Source organism: Triticum dicoccoides, chromosome 3A, assembly GCF_002162155.2.
Source record: "Triticum dicoccoides isolate Atlit2015 ecotype Zavitan chromosome 3A, WEW_v2.0, whole genome shotgun sequence".
NCBI classification, from domain to species: domain Eukaryota; kingdom Viridiplantae; phylum Streptophyta; class Magnoliopsida; order Poales; family Poaceae; genus Triticum; species Triticum dicoccoides.
The window spans coordinates 288,283,088-288,308,529 of NC_041384.1; positions in this window are offsets into that span (position 1 = coordinate 288,283,088).

A 25,442-nucleotide genomic window follows, 5' to 3' on the forward strand; every position below is an offset into this window, starting at 1 on the left:
ATTGTTTTCTTACATATGTAAGTATCTGTTAAATATATGATGACAATAAAAATAATATATAATAACATATAAAATATATTTTTTAGAAAAAAAGGGAGCATCTCCCCGGTTCCATTGCTGAGAACGAAACCACAACATATACTGATACAGCAGCTCAAAGAGCAGTTCGAAAGCAAAGGTAGAAAAGCTACAAACTAGGGGGTGGATGAACAAGTTCTCTGAATAACACAAATCACCCGACCGGTGCAAAAGGCAGAGCGGATAGAGCACTCAAGTGACACAAGGAGGGTCCAGCGAAGCCTTCATGGTCTTCAGCCGAGGGGCCGTGTCAGCCTACGGCGACCAGTAAGCAAGCGGAGACACCGGGCTGGACAGCGTAGCATGGTGGATGTCCCTCTTTTTCGGTGCCAGGTGCCCATCATCTTCATCAGAGATCTTGAGACGAGCCCACGGGTCCAGCCCCAGAGCAGGTCGAGCCTTGTTCAGCCACAAGTGATCGCCAACGGTTTCTGGAGGGATCTTGTTAGGGTTTCCACGAAGCTCGTCAACTTGTCCTTGTTCGATCCAGAGGAGAGAATCGCCCAGTTCCTCACCATGTTCCTGATCAACCTCAAGACCTGCGGAATGGAAATCCAGGAGGTGTTACTAAAAATCATAGCATTTCTATATTTCCAGAGGCACCAACGGACAGCTGAGCTAACAGTGTTTAAAACTGAGCACTTTTTGCTAGCAATCCAGAATCTGGCAACACATTCGAAGGATGAGCCAATCTGACTAGAGAAATATTCCTCAATGTGGGCCCAGAGATGTTTAGCAACTATACATTCAAAAAAATAGGTGAGAACAAGACTCTTGTTCCAAGTAGTAAACACAATCAAGGGGTTTGATGATGTGTCTCTTCCCAAAGTTATCCCTAGTCATCAATTTGTTTTTAGAGAGAAGCCAGAGAAATACATGAATTTTAGGGGGAACTCTCAATTTCCAGACAACAGGGATAAACACGGGTTGAACCCCTCTAATTTTGATAACATGATAGAGGGAGCTGAAGGAATACTTCCCCTTATTTTCCAGCTGCCAAATCAGGGCATCCGGCTTGGTAGTAAAGGTAATGCTTTTGGCAATTTCCTCCAACTGGAACCATTGTTCCATGAGACTATCACTAAAGTTACTTCTAAAAGAGAATTTTAGGCATTGACCATCCCAAACTTCATTGACACTTTTGTTAAGCTCATTGCGGACAGAGTAAATAGGCCAAAATTGGACTGCTAGGGGGGATGTGCCAAACCAAGTATCTTCCCAGAACCTGGTTCTGCTCCCATCCCCTATGTTCCATCTGTAGCCAAATTTCACAGCATGCATAATAGATTTTAATCCTTTCCAGAATCTAGAGGTCTTAGGGTTGGAGGAAGGGAGAAAAATATTAGGCTTATTCCCTAGGTATTTATGGGCAATAAGAAGCTTCCAGGGTTTCAGGTCTTCCTCATAGGATCTTTTAATCCAAGACCCTAGAAGACATATGTTAATTTCTTGGAGGTTAGGTATGACTAGGCCTCCAAAATCTTTTTTCATAGAGACTAGGGCCCAATTAGCAAGGTGTAGCTTCCTATTTCCCTCAAAATCATTCCACAAGCAATGAGACATCTGAGAATTGATGAGGTTCACTTCCCATTTAGGGAACTTGAAGAAGGAGAGGAGATACACTGGAATGCTAGCCAAACAAGCTTGTATGAGGATCAATCTACCTCTGTAAGAGAGAAGTTTGCCCTTCCACCAAGCAATCCTTTTAATGATTTTATCCAGAAGGGTTGGATATCCTCTCTCCTCAGTTTATCATAGTGGAGAGGGATACCTAGGTACTTAATGGGGAAGTTACCTTTATTACAGACTAGAATAGAGAGGAAGTCAGCTAACTCCTGATCATCCATGTTGATAGGGATGAGTTCAATTTTAGAGTAGTTGATTCTCATGCCTGAGACTTGTTCAAACTAGGTTAGAACAGTTGTTAGATTGCTAGTATGTGTAGAGTCATTGTCTAAGAAAACGATGGTATCATCTGCATATTGAAGGTAGATGATGCCACCAGGGCAGACCTCAGGACAAAGGCTTGCAATCAGACTATGATCAGCAGCTTTGCTCAGCATTTTAGTAAGAATGTCCACTGCTAAATTAAACAAAAGCGGGGAGATGGGGTCACCTTGCCTAAGGCGTTTACCAGCAAGGAAAAAAATCACTTTCACAGTTATTTAACTTGACCCCAACAGACCCCCATGAGTAAGTTGCTGGATCCAACTCTCCTCTATGAAAGGCTTGGAAAAGATCTAAGAGATCATTTTTCACCAAGTCCCAAAAATGCTGGTAAAACAAGAAGGGAATCCCATCAGGGTAGGAGCCCCATCAGGATAAGAGCTAAAAATGGCTTCCTTCACCTCTGTCTCTGAAAAAAGGGCTTCTAGCAGCTCATTTTCAGCAGGAGAGACTTTTTCAGAAGCAGAGAAAAAATTGTTTTGTAGAGAGAACCCTGAAGGGTTTTCTTTCTTAAATAGGTCTTTGTAGAAGTCACTAGCCACTTTCAGCATCTCATGTACCTCAATAATAGGGCCATTAGGGCCATCGAGGGAGTGAATGAGGGTTTTCCTCCTCCTCTGGTTAGCTACTGCATGGAAGTAAGCAGTATTTCTATCACCCTCCTTAATGTTCCTATCTCTAGACCTTTGTTTGGCTTTGATTTCTTCTTGAAGCCAATTTTCCTTGAGCTCTCCATGGACAAAGTTTAATCTATTAGTCTCAGCCTCAGAGAGCTCAGTGGTTTCTGCCTTAATATCTAGAGAATCAAACTCAAGGAGGAGAAGCCTTTTGTATCTTCTAAGATTAGCTTCCTCATTGGAGTTCCACCCTTTGGTAGTTCTTCTAAATCTCCTGATTTTGATCTCCCAATTTTCTAGGGGGCAGCTGCTCCCAGTAGGCTCATTCCAGATTTTCCTGACTAGCTCAGTAAAATCTTCTCTAAGCAAACACCACTTTTCAAATTTAAAACTATTGCTATTTGGAGTTTGGTTAAGACTAGAGTCCCAGAGCAAAGGAGTGTGGTCACTACCACATCTGGGCGGAGCTCTACAACTAGAAAGGGGAAATAAACTATCTAATTCCATGTCATAGAAAATTCTGTCAATGGTGGACCTAATCCTGGAGCAGCACTTCCAACATATCTAGCAGAACTGTGGGTTTTCCTTCTGACAGGGCAATTCTCAACTTTATGGGTAACCATTTTGCAGATAAAACAACTCTTGGGCTTGACACATTTATCCAAATGATGCCCTAGTTCCCCACAGTTGTAGCAGATCACCTGAGAGTATGCCATAAGGCCCGAAGCAGGGGCAGGAGCAGTTTTCTGGATGCCCTACCTCTTCTTTTGCTGATTCTTGCCTTGAGATTTCCCACTGATCTGAGAGTCAGAACCACCAGCAGATTGATCTTGGGCAATTACAGGAGCCTGCCCAGATTTTGCCCCCATTTGGAGCGGAGGTGGGCCGTACTGTAACACCCTCGATGCGACTATAGCTCCCACGTGTCGAGGCACGACTTAGAGACATAATCGCATTGAAGGCATATGTCGCAAGTTAGGCAATCTTCACAACATCCCATGTAATATGAATAATAAAGGGGAGAACATAGTTGGCTTACACTCGCCACGTCAATCAAGTACATAAATAACATTACATCATCCAAACACTCATGGCCCGACTACGGCGCCAAAATAAAAGAGAACCCAACATGCGACTCGGTCCCAATCACCCCCAACTGGGCACCACTACTGATCATCGGGAAAGGAAACATAATAACGCTGAGAGTCCTCGTCGAACTCCCACTTGAGCTCGTACTCGTCACCTGGAGCGGAATCACCTGGACCTGCATCTGGAGTTATAGTATCTGTGAGCCACAGGGACTCAGCAATCTCGCACCCTCGCGATCAAGACTATTTAAGCTTATAGGAAGGGTAAGGAAAAATATATGTGGAGCTGCAGCAAGCGACTAGCAAGTATGGCGGCTAACTTATTAGTAAAAGAGAGCGAGAAGAGGGGGCAAAGTGCGAGCGAGAAAAACTAGAGGAACAACCTGCGCAAGCATTACTCCAACACCGTGTCCACTTCCCGGACTCCGCCGAGAAGAGGCCATCACAGTAACACACTCCGTTGATTCATTTTAATTAATTAAGGTTCAAGTTATCTACAACCGGACATTAACAAATTCCCATCTGCCCATAACCACGGGCACGACTTTCGAAAGTTCAATCCCTGCAGGGGAGTCCCAACTTAGCCCATGACAAGCTCTCATGGTGAACGAAGGAATAGACCTCCTCCCAAGATGTTCCGATCAGACTCGGTATCTCGGTAATTCAAGACACTTCAACAAGTTAAAACAAGACCAGCAACAACGCCCGAATGTGCCGACAAATCCTGATAGGAGCTGCACATATCTCGTTCTCAGGGCACACTCAGATAGGTCAAGCTACGAGTAAAACCAACCCTCAAGTTTCCCCGAGGTGGCCCCGCAGGCTGCCCGGTTCGGACCAACACTCAGAGGGAGCACTGGCCCCGGGGGGGGGGTTAAAATAAGATGACCCTTGGGCTCCGGTAACCCAAGGGAAAAAGAGGCCAGGTGGCAAATGGTAAAACCAATATTGGGCATTGCTGGAAAAGCTTTAATCAAGGCGAACTATCAAGGGGTTCCCATTATAACCCAACCGCGTAAGGAACGCACAATCCGGGAACATAACACCGATATGACGGAAAACTAGGGCGGCAAGAGTGGAACAAAACACTAGGCGAGAGGCCGAGCCTTCCACCCTTTACCAAGTGTATAGATGCATCAAGATAACATAGCAATATAATGATATCCCAACAAGTAAATAAATGTCCCAACAAGGAACGGCTCCAATCTTCACCTGCAACTAGCAACGCTATAAGAGGGGCTGAGCGAAGCGGTAACATAGCCAAACAACGGTTTGCTAGGACATGGTGGGTTAGATGTTTGTCATGGCAATTTGGGAGGCTGACAAGCAAATGGTAGGCATCTTAGCATTGGCATAGCAAAGAGCGAGCAAACTAGCATAGCTAAGATAGTAGTGATTTCGAGGGTATGATCATCTTGCCTGCACAACTGTCAGAGTTGACTGGATCCTCACAAGCAAACTCAATAGGCTCCTCGGTAGCGAACTCGTCTCCCGGCTCTACCCAAACAAGACAAACAAGCAACAAGGATACAATCAACCACGTGCAAGGATCAAGCGATACGATGCAATGATGAAATGATGGTATGCTATGCGGGATGCAAAATGCAAGATATGACAGGAAATGCATGAACCTGGCCTCAACTTGGAAAACCAAGTGTTCCACTGGAAAGATGAGATTAAATCGCTTGAAAACGATATAAAGAACGCCGGAATCAGAGTTACGGTTTAGAAATGGCAAGCGTTTTAAGAATGACACCGGTCTGCGATTTACAGCAAGTAGGCATCTAAATGCAACGAAATAAACATGCTACAGCCACCAAACATAAACAACAAAATACATGACAGGGATGCACACAAGATGCTTAACAAAAGTCTAGCACTGAGCTATGGCCAATTCATCCATTATGAGGTTCAAACAAGCATGGCAAAAACGCAAATGCAAAACAGATCACAGACTTAGTGAAATTAACACTTGTCTGAAATTTCAGATCACGAAGCCCTCTTCGGAGCAGCAAAACAACATGATACTTGACCTGATTAAGACAAGTAATAACATTGCATGGAGCTACTCAACAAGCTTAACAAAAGACCCAAAGTGACCTGGGGCCAAAAGGGTTCACAAAATATACTAACAAGCACACGAACATAGCTAAAACACAATCAGTTTTCAGACTTAGTGAACACTGAGACATGCTGAAATATAACTCAAGAAGGCATGTAAACAAGCTCGATGCACTCACCACGGTGCAAGTCATGGCAAGGCAAGCATACATCCATTAAGAAGGCACAAAAATCTAGCTAGACATGGAAAGCACAATGGCATAGCATGCACGGATCAACTACAATAACATCGGCAAAATCGCAAACGAGTTGACGATCTGCCCAGATTCACAACGAAGCAAAAGTAGAGCTCGATTGACTCAATCTAGGGTGCGCCATAATTGCAAACAAAGACATGGATGATAGAGCATAACATGATTAACAAAACTCCTTTACTGATCATCCCCAAAAGAGGCACGGATCACTAGGTAACAAGCTGAACATATGGCATCATGAACTAAATAATCCCAGACTTAGTGAAAACTACTAAGTCCCTGATAACAAATTCACCGGGTGCCTCACTTTGCAAGCTTGCACAAGTCACCACACACATCCTAAAAATGCATGGGTTGCACCTCTGGAAAGAAGACAAAATCCTTACCAAAACATATGAAGGACTCACAGGCATAGCATGCACACAATAATCATGGCAAAAATGACAAAAGTCTAAGATGAACTAGCAGATCTAACAATTAACTCATGAAGCCTCCTTATAACAGCATTTCGGGCATCAAGATGAGCTCAAATGAAAATGATGCAGTGTAATGAAATGATGTACTCTCTGAGATGAACATTTTGATATGCTATATACCCAAATCGGAGCTACGGATGCAAAGTTACGGAGCCTCGAACATAGGCACATGGATCTGGAGATACCAGGACTTAGGCGAAATTTATACCCTGTGCAAAAAGTCAACGGGACGAGGGTATCCCGGGACGGCGGGATCCGAGCGGCGGGGCTGCGTTTGGATCGGGGAGTGGGTGGATCTGATCCCACTCCCGGATCGGATCAGGCCCGGGGCTGAGGAGGCCGGCGATGGCCGACGGCGGTGGCGGGGCGGGACGGCGCCGGCGACCACCGGCGAGAGGCGCGGTCGCCGGTGCGCCCAGGCGGCGGCGAGGAGCCGAGGCGAGGCGCGGCGCAGGTGGCGGGCGGCGAGCGGCGATGGGCGGCGGGCGGCGAGCTCCGGCGGGCGGCGAGCCGGAGTTGGAGAAGGCGGCGGCGGCTCGGGGAAGATGGCGGCGGGGCACGGCGATGGAGGAGATGGGCCGCGGGGGCCCGGATCAGGCTCCGCGGGCTGGCGGCGGTGGGAGGCGGCGCCTGCCACGTGGAAGCTCGGGAGAGGGCGGCGGCGGCGTCCGGCCAGGTCAGACAATGTCCGGCGCGGACGAGGAGATCCGGGATTTCGGAGGAGGGGCTATTTATAGGCATAGGAGGAGCTAGGAGAGTCCAAATGAGGTGCGGTTTTCGGCCACGCGATCGTGATCGAACGCTCTAGGACATGGAGCAGAGTTTGGTGGGTTTTGGGCCAAAATGGAGGGGTGTTGGGCTGCAACACATACGAGGCCTTTTCGGTCCCTCGGTTAACCGTTGGAGTGTCAAACGAAGTCCAAATGACACGAAACTAGACAGGCGGTCTACCGGTAGCAAACCAAGGCCGCTTGGCAAGTCTCGTTCCAATCCGGAAATGTTTAATCCCCACACACGAAAGAAAGCTAGAAAAGACCACCGGAGGAGAACGGAGCACCGGAATGCAAAACGGACAACGGGGAAAAAGCTCGAATGCATGAGACGGACACGTATGCAAATGCAATGCACATGATGACATGATATGAGATGCATGACAACAAAAACAACACACGGAGACAAAGACCCGAACCCGAGAAATAAATATAACTTAACACCGGAGACAGCAAGAGTTGGAGTACAAAAAGGGAAAGTTACATCCAGGGTGTTACAACACTCCACCACTACGAAAAGATCTCGTCCCGAGATCTAGGACTGAAAGAATGCCGGGTACTCAGAACGGAGGTGATCCTCGCGTTCCCAGGTAGCTTCACGATCGGAATGGTGCGACCACTTGACTTTGAGGAATTTGATTGACTTGTTGCGAGTCTTGCGTTCTGTCTCTTCAAGAATAGCAACTGGGTGCTCATGATAAGAGAGATCTTCTTGGAGCTCAATGTCCTCGAAGTTGATGGTGCGGTCAGGAGTCTTGAAGCGCTTTCAAAGCTGAGAGACATGGAACACGTCATGAACATTTGCAAAGTTTGAAGGAAGCTCGAGTTGATAGGCGAGGTCGCCTCTCTTGCTGACAGTCTTGAAAGGTCCCACGTATCTAGGGGCAAGCTTCCCTTTGATACCGAAACGATGAGTACCTTTCATAGGAGAGACACGGAGGTAAACATGATCTCCGATCTCGAAAGCCAAATCACGGTGCTTACTATCATAGTAGCACTTCTGGCGGGATTGGGCTGCTTTGAGGTTATCTCGAATGACTTTGCACATTTCTTCTGCCTCTGTGATTAAGTCATTACCCAGCAGCTGACGTTCACCGGTTTCAGACCAGTTGAGAGGGGTACGGCACTTCCTGCCATATAGAATTTCAAAAGGGGCCTTGCCCGAACTTGCTTGAAAACTATTGTTGTAGGAGAATTCAGCATAAGGAAGACAATCCTCCCATTTCATGCCGAAGGAGATCACACAAGCCCTGAGCATATCTTCAAGAATCTGGTTGACACACTCGACTTGACCGCTTGTTTGAGGATGGAAAGCAGTGCTGAAGCGGATGTTGGTGCCCATGGCCTTCTGGAAAGAATCCCAAAACTTGGAGGTAAAGATGCTGCCACGGTCTGAAGATATCACTTGAGGAATACCGTGCAGAGAGACAATACGAGAGGTTGACCACCATTAGCACATTGATAGATAAATATTGAAGCTGAATCCAACGAAATGAAAATTGCAACATATAGTCTTCACATCCGAACAAAATGAAAGAACGCATTCCTCTTGAAATGGTCACATATCCATAAATTGAGAAGCCACGTAGAATTAAGGTAGAGAAATAAGTCAACAAGGTACGAATCAAGAACGAATAATCGGTAAGAAATCCCAATCTCAAACCAATATCCGTGGAAGAAGAACTAGAGCTACTAGAATTCCCACCTATGAAACTCCCGAACCTTTCCGATTATGCAATCAGGTGTTGGGGATACAGGGGAAGCATAATATCTCACCCAAACTAGCAAATCCTACATCCAGCTGTATCCATCCTTCAACACATAACCAAGAAAACTTCGGAAACCATCTACCTCAACCTTCGAAAAGCATCCGTTATACCAGTTATGGCGATACTCCCGAACTCCCGCCCCAGTACTGGGTGGCGTCAAGGTTATCTCACCAACGAACTGCATAAGAGAGATTTTCGATGTCGGCGAACATATCTCAAGTATTCCAGAATTGCAACGATAAAATTATGATGACAACACCTCCGAGCTCAACTCCCCGGGACACTTCCACTAAACCCCTGACAGGAGGTACCAAGACAGTATTCTCATCATAAGCCATCGGAATGATTCCAAGATACTCGCGTGATCCTAAAAAATTTTTTTAGTGAAATTTGAGAAGAGAAGAGTCAGAACTCTACGTCAGGATGCCTTACCAGAGCGATGAGGAGACTAGGAAGTAAAAAGAATTCCTAAACTCTCCGATATATAATTCCTAAGGACTCAAAACATTTTTCTAGACACAACTCGGCCGCTAAAAACGATCAAGCAATGGGGCTCCTAAGGTCGGGGAAGGTTCTGATTACCAACTTGTAACACCCTCGATGCGACTATAGCTCCCACCTGTCAAGGCATGACTTAGAGACATAATCGCATTGAAGGCATATGTCGCAAGTTAGGCAATCTTCACAACATCCCATGTAATATGAATAATAAAGGGGAGAACATAGTTGGCTTACACTCGCCACGTCAATCAAGTACATAAATAACATTACATCATCCAAACACTCATGGCCCGACTACGGCGCCAAAATAAAAGAGAACCCAACATGCGACTCGGTCCCAATCACCCCCAACTGGGCACCACTACTGATCATCGGGAAAGGAAACATAATAATGCTGAGAGTCCTCGTCGAACTCCCATTTGAGCTCATACTCGTCACCTGGAGCGGAATCACCTGGACCTGCATCTGGACTTATAGTATCTGTGAGCCACAGGGACTCAGCAATCTTGCACCCTCGCGATCAAGACTATTTAAGCTTATAGGAAGGGTAAGGCAAAATATATGTGGAGCTTATAGCAAGCTTATAGCAAGCGACTAGCAAGTATGGCGGCTAACTTATTCGTAGAAGAGAGCGAGAAGAGGGGGCAAAGCGCGAGTGAGAAAAACTAGAGGAACAACCTGCGCAAGCATTACTCCAACACCGTGTCCACTTCCCGGACTCCGCCGAGAAGAGGCCATCATGGTAACACACTCCGTTGATTCATTTAAATTAATTAAGGTTCAAGTTATCTACAACCGGACATTAACAAATTCCCATCTGCCCATAACCGCGGGCACGGCTTTCGAAAGTTCAATCCCTGCAGGGGAGTCCCAACTTAGCCCATGACAAGCTCTCACGGTCAATGAAGGAATAGACCTCCTCCCAAGACGTTCCAATCAGACTCGGTATCTCGGTAATTCAAGACACTTCGACAGGTTAAAACAAGACCAGCAACACCGCCCGAATGTGCCAACAAATCCCGATAGGAGCTGCACATATCTCATTCTCAGGGCACACTCAGATAGGTCAAGCTACGAGTAAAACCAACCCTCAAGTTTCCCCGAGGTGGCCCCGCAGGCTGCCCGGTTCGGACCAACACTTAGAGGGAGCACTGGCCCGGGGGGGTTAAAATAAGATGACCCTTGGGCTCCGGTAACCCAAGGGAAAAAGAGGCTAGGTGGAAAATGGTAAAACCAATGTTGGGCATTGCTGGAAAAGCTTTAATCAAGGCGAACTATCAAGGGGTTCCCATTATAACCCAACCGCGTAAGGAACGCACAATCCGGGAACATAACACCGATATGACGGAAAACTAGGGCGGCAAGAGTGGAACAAAACACTAGGCGAGAGGCCGAGCCTTCCACCCTTTACCAAGTGTATAGATGCATCAAGATAACATAGAAATATAATGATATCCCAACAAGTAAATAAATGTCCCAACAAGGAACGGCTCCAATCTTCACCTGCAACTAGCAACGCTATACGAGGGGCTGAGCGAAGCGGTAACATAGCCAAACAACGGTTTGCTAGGACATGGTGGGTTAGAGGTTTGTCATGGCAATTTGGGAGGCTGACAAGCAAATGGTAGGCATCATAGCATTGGCATAGCAAAGAGCGAGCAAACTAGCATAGCTAAGATAGTAGTGATTTCGAGGGTATGATCATCTTGCCTGGACAGCTGTCAGAGTTGATTGGATCCTCACAAGCAAACTCAACGGGCTCCTCAGTAGCGAACTCGTCTCCCGGCTCTACCCAAACAAGACAAACAAGCAACAAGGATACAATCAACCACGTGCAAGGATCAAGCGATACGATGCAATGATGAAATGATGGTATGCTATGCGGGATGCGATGCGGGATGCAAAATGCAGGATATGACAGGAAATACATGAATATGGCATCAACTTGGAAAACCAAGTGTGCCACTGGAAAGATGAGATGAAATCGCTTGAAAACGATATAAAGAATGCCGGAATCGGAGTTACGGTTTAGAAATGGCAAGCGATTTAAGAAAGACACCGGTCTGCGATTTACAGCAAGTAGGCATCTAAATGCAACGAAATGAACATGCTACAACCACCAAACATGACAACAAAATATAAGGCAGGGATGCACACAAGATGCTTAACAAAAGTCTAGCACTGAGCTACGGCCAATTCATCCATTATGAGGTTCAAACAAGCATGGCAAAAACGCAAATGCAAAACAGATCAAAGACTTAGTGAAATTAACACTTGTCTGAAATTTCAGATCACGAAGCCCTCTTCGGAGCAGCAAAACAACATGATACATGACCTGATTAAGACAAGTAAGAACATGGAATGGAGCTACTCAACAAGCTTAACAAAAGACCCAAAGTGACCTGGGGCCAAAAGGGTTCACAAAATATACTAACAAGCACACGAACATAGCTAAAACACAATCAGTTTTCAGACTTGGTGAACACTGAGACATGCTGAAATATAACTCACGAAGGCATGTAAACAAGCTCGATGCACTCACCACGGTGCAAGTCATGGCAAGGCAAGCATACATCCATTAAGAAGGCACAAAAAGCTAGCGAGACATGGTAAGCACAATGGCATACCATGCACGGATCAACTACAATAACATCGGCAAAATCGCAAACGAGTTGACGATCTGCCCAGATTCACAACGAAGCAAAAGTAGAGCTCGATTGACTCAAGCTAGGGTGCTCCATAATTGCAAACAAAGACATGGATGGATAGATCATAACATGATTAACAAAACTCCTTTACTGATCATCCCCAAAAGAGGCACGGATCACTAGGTAACAAGCTGAACATATGGCATCATGAACTAAATAATCCCAGACTTAGTGAAAACTACTAAGTCCCTGATAACAGATTCACCGGGTGCCTCACTTTGTAAGCTTGCACAAGTTACCACACACATCCTAAAAATGCATGGGTTGCACCTCTGGAAAGAAGACAAAATCCTTAACAAAACATATGAAGGACTCACAGGCATAGCATGCACACAATAATCATGGCAAAAATGACAAAAGTCTAAGATGAACTAGCAGATCTGACAATTCACTCATGAAGCCTCCTTCTAACAGCATTTCGGGCATCAAGATGAGCTCAAATGAAAATGATGCAATGGAATGAAATAATGTACTCTCTGGGATGAACATTTTGATATGCTATATGCCCAAATCGGAGCAACGGATGCAAAGTTACGGAGCCTCGAACATAGGCACATGGATCTGCAGATTCCAGGACTTGGCGAAATTTATACCCTGTGCAAAAAGTCAACGGGACGAGGGCATCCCGGGACGGCGGGATCCGGGCGGCGGGGCTGCGTTTGGATCGGGGAGTGGGTGGATTTGATCCCACTCCCGGATCGGTGGCGACGGCGGTGGCGGGGCGGGATGGCGCCGGCGACCACCGGCGAAGTCCGGCGAGAGGCGCGGTCGCCGGTGCGCCCAGGCGGCGGCGAGGAGCCGATGCGAGGCGCGGCGCAGGCGGCGGGCGGCGAGCGGCGACGGGCGGCGGGCGGCGAGCTCCGGCGGGCGGCGAGCCGGAGTTGGAGAAGGCGGCGGCGGCTCGGGGAAGATGGCGGCGGGGCGCGGCGATGGAGGAGATGGGCCGCGGGGGCCCGGATCGGGCTCCGCGGGCTGGCGGCGGTGGGAGGCGGCGCCTGCCACGTGGCAGCTCGGGAGAGGGCGGCGGCGGCGTCCGGCCGGGTCGGACAATGTCCGGCGCGGCGCGGGGCGATTTTTCCTAGGGTTTGGACGAGGAGATCCGGGATTTCGGAGGAGGGGCTATTTATAGGCATAGGAGGAGCTAGGAGAGTCCAAATGAGGTGCGGTCTTCGGCCACGCGATCGTGATCGAACGCTCTAGGACATGGAGCATAGTTTGGTGGGTTTTGGGCCAAAATGGAGGGGTGTTGGGATGCAACACACACGAGGCCTTTTCGGTCCCTCGGTTAACCGTTGGAGTGTCAAACGAAGTCCAAATGACACGAAACTTGACAGGCGGTCTACCGGTAGTAAACCAAGGCCGCTTGGCAAGTCTCATTCCAATCCGGAAATGTTTAATCCCCACACACGAAAGAAAGCTAGAAAAGACCATCGGAGGAGAACGGAGCGCCGGAATGCAAAACGGACAACGGGGAAAAAGCTCGAATGCATGAGACGAACACGTATGCAAATGCAATGCACATGATGACATGATATGAGATGCATGACAACGAAAACAACACACGGAGACAAAGACCCGAACCCGAGAAATAAATATAACTTAATGCCGGAGACGGCAAGAGTTGGAGTACAAAAAGGGAAAGTTACATCCGGGGTGTTACACGTACCACTGCCCAACCGGCGCTCCCCCCATTGTGATAGGGGAAATTCATCGGAGTTCCTTGTTCCTTATCATCCTCTAGCCAGATGTTGTCTCTCAGGAAGCAGAAATAACCACCAGATAGCTCAATTGAAGCAGATTGCAAGCCTAATTTCAATCTTCTACAGGTTTGGGGGAGAGGTAAGGTAGGGGATCCACCTGCTCCGGCTCCGGTGGTGTGCTGGTGGGCAGGAGTCCAATCAAGCATTCCCATCTCGCTGCACGGCGTGGATCTCCTGAATTCACTTCTCCTTTCGCCCATCGAAAGAACGCAATCGGCGGCTCACTGGGGTGGGGCATCCTGTGCTTCTCCGAGAAATCTCCTTCGAAGTAGATCCGCAAGGCTAGATTCAGCAGCTCCCAATCCACATGATCCTTGCACATCCGAGCATACCTGCATGAGTGAGAGAACGGATTCGGTCCCTCCTCAGCTTCCTCCCTTGTAGCTTCCTCCTCTGCTTCCCTCCATTCGCGCGTGCACTGGGTCCAGGAGAGAGCGTCTTCGCGGATCCGCATCGCCCGCTCCCTCCATCTCCTCCCTCGAGTCTCCCGCAGCACCACCGGCCCGACGGAGTCGAGCGGCTGGAGCATCCGTGGGAAGGCTTTGTAGACATGTGGGAGATGCATCTTGTACATCTGCATGTCTTCCAGCCATTCCCCCGTGGATATGGCCGACGACTCCATGGGGCGCGCGAGCGGACTTGCTGAGGGGGGCAGGCGCGCCCGGAGTCAGGAGGCGGGGGGTGGCGGCGTGACCTATTTGCCAATTACTCCCTCCCTTTCGGTTTATAGGGCTCAATTCCAAAATCTCACCAACCAAGGTAGATGATGAATGGTGGAATACTTTTTGTAGTTTGCAAAAGCACCTAATTAATGCACTTGTTTTCCTCAAAAAATTATGTTTATCAATGCATAAATTGCAATGCATGCATGCATAAAGTACATGCATTGGTCAATTTTCTCTTAATACTTGCATGCAATGATTTAATGCACCTTGGAATCTGAACATGTGATGGAAAACAACCAAATTGAGCCTTATATAATGGAAAAACTAAAATTTTGAGATAAGCCCTATAAACCGAAAAGGAGGGAGTATGTGAACTAAACAGTCAACATATAAAATAATTTAAATATATATAATATAGTTAGAAGGGAAACATAAGTTGGACCTGGCATTCCTATTCTTATATAGAAAAATAGAACAGACCTCTGCATTTTCTTCAGAAAAATACATAAATTGGGCTGCCAAAAATAAAACCTCGAATGGGAGGTCCATAGGTCGGTCGATACATGACGGCCCTAAGAAAATACAAATAGGCATATGGACCTCCCATCCGAGGTCGTGGGATGCGCATGTTAAAAATGAAAGCCTAGACGGGGCATCCCAAAACCACGTCCAACACTTGCCAAAACTTCGTCCCTTGTTTTATCTGTGTTTCGCACACTCGATATTGTGTGGGCATTTTGACTGTGTATCATATGAAGAAGTGCTATGCATGAATGTTGATCAACATGATGTTAACTGGCTGGTAGTTCCATTTTCGACCATGAATAAAACTTCCAACATGATGTTAACCCTGTTTGAAAAGGCCGTGTTAATATAAATGCTCTGCCTCTGAAAGTTGCAGTTTCTTATCTGAAACTGAACTTGCAGTTTCTTATCTGAAACTGAAACTTGCAGGTTCTTCTCTGAGAATCACATTGTCTGCACTTTTATACTCCTGTGAAACTACATTTTTTTAAGTGCTAAAAATAGATCTCTAGAATTCATAAAATACATTATATGCTCAATACTGCAAATCTGAAATTCAAAAGGCATTCATATCTGAAAGTACTCTCAAAATACACAACAAAAAACACAATTCACAACCTGCAAATACTGACAACCCTAAGCTCCTCCTGACAATTCACAACCTGCCCGACTATTGGGCCGGGGGGCAGCCCCCTCCTATTCCTCGGTGGCAGACAACCACCCCGTGAGATGATGTGAACGGCGAGGGAGACGATGGCGGGGAAGCATCATCGGGCCAACTACTTTTCTCCTCTTGCAGTTGGGTTCGGTCGACGAAGACTCCACCGACTCGCTCTGGTAGGACACCCTCATAAACGGCACCCTGTAGATGCTCAATCCTTCAATCTCTGGTGGATACTCCATCTGGGATCGATACCCCCACCACCGCTCCCTCACGATCGGATTCGGTGAATCTGTTTGCTCCATGGCCCAGAGAAGCAGCTCTATGTACTCCAGCGCGACTCCCTTTGGGAGTATCACCGCCTTTTCGCTCGGTTGCAGATATTTCGCCATGGATGTCGCCGTCGCCGCTAGTTGGTCCTTGTTGTCAAACCAAGACTGTATCTCCAACATCCTAACTAGCTTTATAGGGTCGTCGTCTGCGATCCTCACGTATCGGTTGTACTCCTCCATGGATCTACTTCTCCACAGCACCTTCACTCGCCGGCGGTGGTTTTTGAATGGAAGAGGAGAGGAGCAGCGCTGGTTTTGGATTAGAACGGGAGAGGAGCGATGCTGGTTTTGGACTGGAACAGGAGAGGAGGGGCAGTGGTTTTGAAATGGAAGAGGAGAGGAGCGGCGCTGCATTTAGATTGGAACAGGAGAGGAGCGGTGGTGGTTTAAGAGGAGAAGAGCGAAAGAGCGGCGCTGGTCTTTGAAGTATTTTTTTGTTGCTTTGCGTATTTTGGGTCAAAGTTTGACCATGTACTGTATTTGACAAGCAAAATGTGAATGCATGTCACCAAAAATTGTATCATTTGGTTCGTATCTGAATGTACTTTCAAATTATACTCCCTCCATTTTTGTATACAAGGCCACAAACTCATATTACTGGTACCACGGTAAAAATCAATGCTATGTTTAAGTCAATGTTGCAAGCTAGCTTGTCACCTTGATTGTCGTGTTAATTAATGTGGTTTTTCTCTCCCAAGCACAACAAGCCAACCCTCTTAGTCCTCATTGGTTGATTAATGTTGGGAATGCAAGCTAACCTTCTCACTCCCGCATGCACACAAGGGATATTAATGTCCTCGGGTGCTAGTATGAGGCAAACGCTATCAATTTTGCCTCGATTAATGTTAGTGGCCTTGTATAGTTGCAAATTGTAATTTTGATAGTGGCCTTGTATACAACGTATAACATATATTTTATGTGCGAAAATGATGGTCAATTATGACCTAGAATAAAAGGGAGACTAGTTAATGTGGGGTCGCTTTCTTAATTGAAGGGTAAATTGATTTTGATTTTGATCCAGTCAGAGCGCGCCGGCCCTCTCGTCCAATCCTAAATCACAGCCGCACGCTCCTCTCCCTCTTCTCCATTGAAAAACCACCTCCTCTCCTCTCCATCATCTCCATTCCAAAACCACAGTCTCGCCTCTCCCTCTTCTCTATTGCAAGACCACCGTCTCTCCTCCATTTCTTGATGCTTTGCTCCATGGAGCGGGCGCAATCCATGGATACAAAATTAGTATACTGTATACTATTTAAAAGTCGAGGGCGGGGCTTTTTCCTCCGTGGTAGGCGGCGGGGTAGTTCCGCCTAGTCGGTTCGACAGAGACGCGAGAAGACGAGGGAGTAGGCTGCTGCAAACGTAGGGCTGTGTGATTTGACAGCGAGTTACTGCTTGACAGATGGGGCCCGTGATTTGACTTGCCATTATCATTTTAACTACGGCGCTACGACCGGCGTGAGTCTCCCAGATTCCTGACCACCTCCATACAGGTGCCTCTCCCAATGCTCCACCATGTAGTAGAGGCTGGCTCTTGCATGAGAGCCCACTTCTCCACTTTTTCCTTGCCTCTCTTTCCTCCACATATGCAAAAATGCCATGTAAAGCGCACTATTGTACTTACTTTTACTTGCTCCTATAGGTGCTTAAGATTGCCACATAGGCATAAAGTCTGATGTGGCAAGTTAATCAAGAAGAGAGAGACTAGTTTGGTGACCCAAGAAAGAAATGGTGCTAAGCGCGTGTACCTAGGTGAAAAGACAATTTTGAGTCTATAGCTAATTAAATGAAGCAAACTTAGCAACACCATTTCATTAGAAGAGATCACTCCTTGGGAAATGCAATAAAAATAGGCGCTTAGCACCGTTTCTTCCTTGAGTACGAAGAAAGAGATAGAGAGGAGGAAAAAATACACTTATAGCCAACCTTGTTGTAGTATGAGTGACTAAGTGATGACTATGTATGACATGCCAACATCAGATAGCCTAACGCACCATGTTAAATCTCCAAGGGCGCGACCGCGCGAGCGACGCGACGGTCGTGGTAGGCGCGACCATGATATGGGCTGCTGGCAGCCCTTGGATCTGAGATCAAACGATCGCATGCTAAGTTGCTGAAAATTTGCAGAATAACCCTCCAGGATAGGATATTCACCCATAGGTCTAGAATCACGCCATGCAACTGTTCGATCTCAGATCCAAGGGCTCTCGGAAGCCTATATCATGGGAGAATGGAAAGCCACTACCCTGTTGTTCGCACGCTGGCAGTTTGCTCCTACTCGTCCCCGCACGTCCTTGGCGGTTCGCTCCTAGTCGTCCCGTCCATTCAAATTACGGCAGTTCCACTGATCGTAACCCTCCTCCCAAATCCATGGCGTCCCAAATCTCCACGATCGGCGGTGAGTACAAGGTTAGAACCATCACCGGCGATGAGTTCGACGTCATCTAGACCCGTTCTTCCACGACAGTGAAAGGATGCCTTTCTCTCTTCAGACGCATGTTCAAAAACTCAGATGATGAGTGGGTCGCTGGGCTAGATGTTGAGTACACCACAGTCCTGGGACGAGAGAAGGATCTAAAGGACGAAGAGAGGAAGAAGCCCGCCGTGATCCAGGTTTGCGTACATAACGTTTGCTTGGTCTACCACATATGCCATGCCGACGTTGAGTGCCAGGATTTTAAGAACTTCCTCAAGGAAAAAACAGTGAAATTCCTTACTGTAGACTTTGGTAATGACAAAGAAGTCCTGCATCAGATAGGCCTCGTTGTAGGCAACACCTTCGACTCCCAGAAGAATCGGCTAGTGTCCTCTCGTCAGCCTTCAATGCTGACCCTGGCAGGAGCCATGGTTCATCCTTCGTACGGTAAACTGGAGAAACCTCATTACACATTCCATCGTCATACATGGCAGCGGAATGTGCTAGATATAGACCACATCCACTACGCTGCAATGGATGACTACCTATGCTTCAATATCTACAAGGGTTGGATGAAGAGCAACAACCAAGTGCGCGGTTCAAGAAAGTAGTATCGGCCAAGAGGAAGAGGGACAAGGACGAAGTCGAGGCTGTGGACGAGGACTCCAAGTAAGGTGGCAGTGTTGTTGCTCATGGTGGTTCTAATGCAGTGTCTACCGGAATAGTTGCAAAGTTTAATTTCCGGTGTGCTTAATTTAATTTGAGGGGTGTGTTGTGCTGAGCCCCCAGCAGAACTATGTTATGTTTCTTCTCGTTACTTTAACTCTTCAGTATGTAGATACTTGTATTTCTTACATTTCATCTTTTAGTTGGTATAGTACTACCACTCATTTCTTCACATTATATACGTACAATATATATGGCCAACATCATATAGACAACAGTTTAGTTGTCAAAGAATTTCAGGGTGCTTAGTTTTGTCAAAGAATTCCAGGATGCTTAGAGGGTGCTTGGATCCAAGGTACTTATTTTACTCTAACTAAAAATAGTCTCTTTAAGAGGCTAAAGTTCCAAGACCCCTGACTAAAGAGGGGCTAAAACTAGTCTTGAGACTAAATTTTTTTAGTCAGGGGTACCCCTACTAAAATGTGGATTAGTCCTCTCTCTACTCATTTAACTCCTCTCCTTTAACACATGTGAGTTCTGGATTGGAGGGTTTGGAGGATAATAAATGCTCATTAACTTGATTTTAGCCTTTTTAGTATTTGGATCCAAGCATGGGTGAGGCTAGCATGTTTTAGTCCCACTACTTTTAGTCATGGGACTAAAACGTATCCAAGCACCCTCTTAGTTTTATTTGATGGGTGGGTTGTGCTGGACACTATTATTGTGACTAGCCTTTTTAATAGTACTATATGCATAATTTGGCGACGAGCGCTCCCTATATGTACCACCTTTTTTTAATTTCAAGTTTTGCTCCATGGCGCAATCCATCGATACTACTGCTGTACAAAAGTATACATTTTTTAAAAGGCTAGAGGGCGGGGCAGTCTAGCTTGGTCGGTTTCACAAGAGGCGAGGGCCTTTGTGATTTGATGGCTCATTACTACTAGAAGGCGGGGCCTTGTGATTTGACTGCTCGTATAAATGCACCGACGACCTGATCGAGGAGGAGCAAAGAACCATGCGGTATAGTCAAGTTTTCTACTGGAGTAGTACTACAACGGAGTAGCACGAAACACGGCAGCCCAGTGCCATATGGCGATAAAAAATGATCTAATTTGCTAGTCATCTCATTGTTAGCATTGTTCTATTCATTCCCTCAAAAAAACATTGTTCTATTCATGCCTCGCAGAGAACGTGCCACGTGCGGCGAAACACCCGAAGCAAAAGATGAAACACAGGAGCAAAAGAAGAAGGAAGATTATCACCCCAAATGATCTAATTCGCCGCGGAGTCGTAACTGCTTCTTCATTGCCTCCACGACCTCCATCTCCTTGCGCGTCTCCTTCTCCATCTTCATCATTGTGTCCATGACGCGGCATTTCTCGACGCGAGCCTTCATCATCTGTTCCACGGCCATATTACGTACCTTGACAGCAGCCGGGTGCTCGATGCGGAGCTTCGCCAACTCTTCCTCCTGTCCCATGGCGAGGGCCTGCAGCATCTTCATCGAGGAACTACTATTCTCATGCAGCTTCTTCCAGCCGGTGTTCTTCTCCTTCAACAGGTCGATCTCATGGCAGAGCTTCGCATTGTCCTCCCGAAGTCGCGGAATTTCGCCGGTCGCCTTCTTCTCCGAGGCAATGCTCTTCTTCAGCAGCATCACCAAGCCGGCGGTCAACTCCCCCTGCTGATTGAGCTCAGCGGGCATGTCGTCGAGGCTCTCCTTCAGCAACTCCATCAAGCCTTGGATGAACTCCTTCTGCTTATTGAGCTGATCGGGCATGCCGTCAAGGGATAACGACTCCAACTCCGCCGGCTTGGCATGTTCGCCTCCGCGGCTAGGGTGCTCCTGGGAGCCATCGCCTACCCGTGAGAGATCTTTCGAGGTCTCTGCATGGCGGCGAGCCCTCTCATTTTTTTCCGCAGCCTTGGTTGCTGCTCCCTTGTTACAAGTAGTTCTCAACCTAGAGCTCTACTCACCGGCCATGGCAACGACGGACGAAGAAGAAGCACTTATGAGGAGGAAAGGTAGAGTGATTTTCTGTTAGGTAGTTCCCCTTTTTATAACCTAAGTACTAGCACTAGTACTAATGCCTGCATAGTGGGAACACGTTCAGGTTTGGTACGTACTACTAGTAGGTGTGAGCTGGCTTTCGAATGTGATGGGAATAAGGTAAAGATTAATTGATAGTTTTGGTTTCGAGGCCCGGAACGGCTCCCAATGAGTTTAGCGGAACATAAATTTCATGTACTACACTGCTCAAATGCGTAAATATTATGTTACTATCAAAAATTGGCACAAAATACGAAGGAGACCAATGGAAGTACTACTAGCAACCCACGATTTAGCTACTCGCATGCGCGCAGTGGAGTAATAATGTCTTTCTTCCGCCCTCATGTCCACTCAATTTGCATGCGCTGTATTAATTGACCATCAATGAAGTGAATGACTTTACACGCATCAAATTATCACATGGGGTGGATCTTGGTACAAAATTGCGTCCGCCTGTGTACCCGCGTGTGCGTGTGAGGAATGAGTGCGTGCATGGCATGCGAGCACATCTTCGCTTCGTGCATGTACCGCCAGTATGGCTCAGGGAGGACGAGTACATTCTTCTGGAACCAGCAGCATGTCACTGTGATCAATCCACGCAAGGAGGTCGCGACAACGCCTACACATGTGCCATGTGGCTTCATGAACTATAAGAGAGACACTGTGTAGCGTGCCATTGGTATTCTTAATTACGTGTTTTGCACGTACTCGAAGTACTAGTAAGGTATACGTGCATTGCATGCATCAGATTTTGCAACCAAATTATGAATAAATACCATAGTACAGCATGTAAGCTCTGTGTCATATATGCCTGATGTAGCCCTTCGTTTAATTCTTATAGTTCATCTCATTCAAAATTAATTAGTTTTTATAAAAAAGCTAAGAACGCAGGAATAGGAAAAACATGGGATTGTAGTGGAATGTCGTCTTGAATCCTACAGGATTGTACGAATGTTTGATTGTGCATAGAAAAAACGTAGAATTCTTTCAAAGAGGTTTGAGTGGATGGGATGTTTCCTATGAAATCTAGTGCAAATGAATCATATGGAAACATTCCTATGGTTTACAATCCTACGAATCAAACAACCAAGATAGGAAAAATTCCTAATGATTAGAATCCTCCAAAATTCCTTTGAGAATCCTTTGAATCAAAGAAGCCCTTAATATATTTTATGATTCATGGAATTGTGCATTGTAAAGCATAAAGTAAAAACAAATAATGGCAATTCAACTAGAAAAAAGTTTGGGCAGTTATGATACGGAAGATTCTAGTACAAAAGAGAACCACTGTTGTTTTGAGGTTTGTGCATTATGCTTAAGTTCAACCATGGAGTCTGCTAGATTGTACATGTGGAAAAATACGGTGGGGGGCTAGAAGATGGTGCGAGGGGCCGAGTGGAGGGAGACTATGAAGGAATGCACAAGTGCGAGATCGATATTTAGAGAGAGGGGGCGAACATGTGCACTGATGTGCGCAGTGGCGGAGCCATGAAAAATAAATGAGCTAGGGGGCCAAGCATTGCTAATCCTTTACGAGGAAGGTCAATTCATGAACTTAAACCATTTTTAGCAGCAATTGTCTAATGATCACATTCATATTAGCCTTGATATATAGTGATGTTAAGGGGGACGGGGGCAGGGCCCTTACTGCCCCCTGTCTTAGCCATTGTGCACGCGTCTGAGAGATGAAGCGGAAGGCATGGATGATGAGAGGGGGACGTTGGATACATAATTAATGTGGGTGTATTAGCTATATATGTTAATCCTATATAGAGAAGTATAGATTGATCGATGTTTACGTGGGAAAGAGGGTGAGACCTCGCTAGATATATCGATTGATCGGTTTGTGTGGAAAACTATGAAAGACCTAGCTATATACACACATACATAGAGGAACATCGATCGTTGCGCATGCACGCGTGAGAGATAAAGAATGCCCTATATGATGGAGAGGGGGATGTGTGTTGGTGTGTGCCTTCATGGGAGACCGACCTGAAGAAAAAGATTGCATGCTTGCGATGGATAATGCCGACTGGTAGTGTGTGTGCATGCATGCACGAGAGAAAGTTAGTGGTACAATTATAAAAGAGAAGACTACTGTGTGGGTGTAAAATAATAGCTGAATAGGTGAGGTCACAATCAATGTAAAGTTGAATTCAAATATTTGAATAAGAGATCATGATGTTTGAAACCCATGCATGCATGAATATAATGGAGATCTGTGCGGTGTGGTTTGGAAACGAGCATGTTGTAATGTATACACATTGAACAAGGTCAGACTGATTTGAATTTGAGATACCGATGGCAGACATCATTTGGCCACGTCGCATCCATGCATGGACACACTATTGTAATTGGAGATGATGGGCGGCTTTTGCATCACATATCTATATCTATACCCCTATATATACATTATATTTTATATTTTTTATATTGTGTGCGGGTAACTTTAACTTTGAAAGATGGTCGTTGGATGAGGCGAATCCGATGGTCCAAATATGGCAAATTTGAGCACTACTGGCCGTTGGATATCATCTAGATTCCACTAGATTTCGCCACATGTATAATCTAGAAGACTCCATGGTTGAACTTAAGCATAATGCACAAACATCAAAACACAAGCACTTCTTATTTGTTCTAGAATCTTCCGTATCAGAATTTCCCAAATGTTTTTCTACATGATTTGCCATTATTTGTTTTTACTTTATGTCTTACGAGCACAATTCCATGAATCTTAAAATAGATTAGGTTTCATCTAAAAACTAGATGATTTTGAATGAAATGAACTATAAGAATTAAACGAACACCTACATCATGCATATATGACTCAAAGCTTGCATGCTATAATGTGGTATTTATTCATAATTTGGTTGCCAAATCTCATGCGTGCAATGCACGTGTACCTTACTCTAGTCTAAATGGTGTTTGTGTGCGTGTTGTGCGTGTTGAGGTGCAAATTGTCTTTTTTTGGGTACACGTTAATCTTGTTCTTCCGAAATTTCAAGCCGCGCCTTGTTATGCCGAAAATTCAAGCTAGCTTCTGTGTCTATCGTGCTGCGAAACTCCCGCCTCTTAAACCCGCGCCTTGCTAGCCCGAAATATTTAAGATATATCTTTGTCTCGTTATGCTCCAACAACTCCCTCCATCTCAACCCGCGCCTTGCTATTCCAAAATTACAATGCGCACGAAAACTCCCACCTCCTGTGAAATCCAGACACACGAAATGCTCGTGGTACCCCTGAACCAAAAGAACCGCCTCAAATCGGTGGGGGTACTTTTGTAACTTACCCCACATTTCGGACAAGCACATCTCTAAGCCATGGTTCCCCACTGCCATCCCATCCGCCCACCCATTCGTACACCGAGGCAGCAAAAACCCGCAACGAAACCCCACACCCTGCTCCATTCGCCACCCAGCCGGAGCCTCTTCCCCGACAACGTCGTCCACAGCAACACCTCGACATCCCTCATCCACCGTACCGGATGAGGATCCGTCGTTGATCTCATCGTCCCGCCGGTTCAGCCACCCCGCCCTCCACCTCCAAGGATCTGCCCCGACGTTCCTCTCGTCTTTCGCGCCACCTCCATTCCCACACTGTCGTCTTCAACTGCACCATCGGAAGAGAATCATCATCACCGTTTCCTTGGATGAAGCTGCGGCCTAATCGGCGCCACCAAAGAGGTTGTACACTAATCGCCGCATTTTCTTCTTGATTCGATCTCACGGTGCTGCCGGTGCTCGGTCCCGAGCCGACACGGCGCGGCTCCATCCACGGCGGCGGCGCCGGCCACTTCCTCCACGGCGTCGCTCCCTCGGCGGCGGCGTCCACATCAGTAGGACCGGCTGCTGCTTTAGCTCTCGCTCGCGCTGCTCCTCTGCTCTTGCTCTCAGTCCCCTGCCTGGCCTGCTCTTGCTATTGCTCTTACTCGCGCTGCTGCTCTCGCTCTTGCTCTTGCTTGCGATGCTGCTCCGATTTAGCTACACTTCACTCTGATGCCGCCGGGGTGAAGGAAGAACCAGCCGCAGCGGGGAGGGGGCTCGCCGGAGAGGTACCCTACTATCTATCTTAGGGTTCAGGATGGGGGCGGTGGTCGTC